The sequence below is a fragment of the Pinus tabuliformis genome, chromosome 4_1 (genome assembly GCF_031772625.1).
Source record: "Pinus tabuliformis cultivar Carrire ecotype Pingquan chromosome 4_1, CPIR1, whole genome shotgun sequence".
NCBI classification, from domain to species: Eukaryota; Viridiplantae; Streptophyta; class Pinopsida; order Pinales; family Pinaceae; genus Pinus; species Pinus tabuliformis.
Window position 1 is genome coordinate 633,134,336 of NC_142303.1, and position 1,910 is coordinate 633,136,245.

General features: G+C 26.5%; 1 non-coding gene across 1 annotated transcript; it reads right to left on the bottom strand.

The window, feature by feature from the left end:
• Positions 1–1,529: 1,529 nt before the first annotated feature.
• Positions 1,530–1,632, bottom strand: LOC149177635 (U6 spliceosomal RNA). The gene has a single exon (XR_016258948.1). It is a non-coding gene; the product is annotated as a U6 spliceosomal RNA (small nuclear RNA).
• Between the last annotated feature and the right edge of the window lie 278 nt (positions 1,633–1,910).

The following is a 1,910-nucleotide window of genomic DNA, read 5'->3' on the forward strand; positions in this document are numbered from 1 at the left end:
CGTCATTTTGACGTTAGAGGCCACTGCAGCATCTCAGAGCCAATCTTATGCCACCATGTCCTACCAGAGGAGAGAGAAGAGGGCTTGTCAAAGCTTGGTTTTGCAATAAGATCCTTTGTTAATTTTCTTCAACATTCCTTAGCACTTTTCAGTAATATTGGAACTATCATATATTGTAACTTATAAAGGTTCCTCCCTTAAGAAGTTCCGATATTTGGATATTTGATATGTTGATGTCCCGATGTTTTGATGAGCTCATCTCCATGGTTCTGATGTCTCATCCTTCTTAAGGCTTCTAATCCTTGGATTTCTGTAGACCATATCTTTGATCTAGGAGTCCATTTTTAGACTTCCACATATCATTGGAAAACTCTTCCAAAGAAATTTTCGTTGGATTAGGTCTGATGTAGGATTTGAGTCCATTTTCTAGCTTGTGAGATGGCTAAAAACTCTCTGCCACACTTGGAAAACTGAACTCTCAACCACCATAGTGATCATTTTATGGCTTCTTCAGTAAGCCTTTTATTGTGATGGTTCTCTACATGAAGCATGCAACTTCCATGGAATTCCATCTACTCCATCAATGTAGTCATCATTTTATGCATTTTCCAGTAAGCCTGTTACTATTATGATTTTATACAAAGTACTCCAACAACCATGGGATTCCTTCCTAACACCCAATCATCATGCTGACCTTCGTTGACATCAATGCCAACACTAACACAACCACCAAATGGCCAACAATAATACAATCAAACCCTTTGAAAGAACCCAAATTAAACATGACACATTTACATGATCATAATAATTTCATTAAAATTTTGCTAAGTATATTACAATATTAAATATTTTTTATGTTAATTATTTCATACTTAAAAAGAATCACAATAATATTTTTAATAAGTTAAAATATATTATTTTAAAATTAAATCAAATAAAATTTTGAATTTTAAAAATATCAATTTATTTATTTCAAAAAATATTTAATAAAAATAAAATTTACACGATTTTTAATAGTAAAAATAATTTAAAATTAATTAAAAACAATTCATATTATAAATAAATAAACCATAAATAAATGGATATTTCTTTCTTTTAATTTATTTTTAAAAATTTATATATTTTTTGGGCTAAATTTTAAATTGTTTGAATAAAGGTAATTTAAAAAAAAATTAAAATAAAATTAATATATATATATATATATATATATATAATTTGAAAACTAAATTAAAATATATATATATATTTATTAAAATCAATATAGATTTATTTTAAGTGTGGATTTATCGTGTGTTTATACGGATCAAATATCTCAAGATGCAAACTTTTTTTAATCTAAAATTTAAGCAAAGGTTTGCACATTAGAATACTTAATTTCTATCATATTCTTGGTAAATTTGAAGATAAAATAGATCTATGTTGATTTTGAGCAACCCACTAACAAAATGTTATATATATAACTACTCTATTTATGATTCATAGTCTACACATCAAAATATTCTTAAATGCTCCAATCATTTTTCCCACTGAAAAATTTGGACCATTTCTCGATTTGTGTGTGTCATCCTTGGGCAGGGGCCATGCTAATCTTCTCTGTATAGTTCCAATTTTATCGGATGTCTCCGAAAAGACTTAAATGCTCCAATCATATTTGGAAGTACAAAAAAAATTCTCCATATATCTCTTTTAAAATGTTATATGTCAACTCCATATTCAAATGTAAATGAATTATAAATCTTTAAAAAAAAATTAATACAATAAAAATTCTATTATAAAATCTATATTAAAATTATATGTATATAATTAAAATGTCAATACATTCACAATCACATTTTGAAGTAATATATATATTCCAATTATATTTGGAAGTATCCACCGAAAAAATTCTCCATATAATTTATATATATATT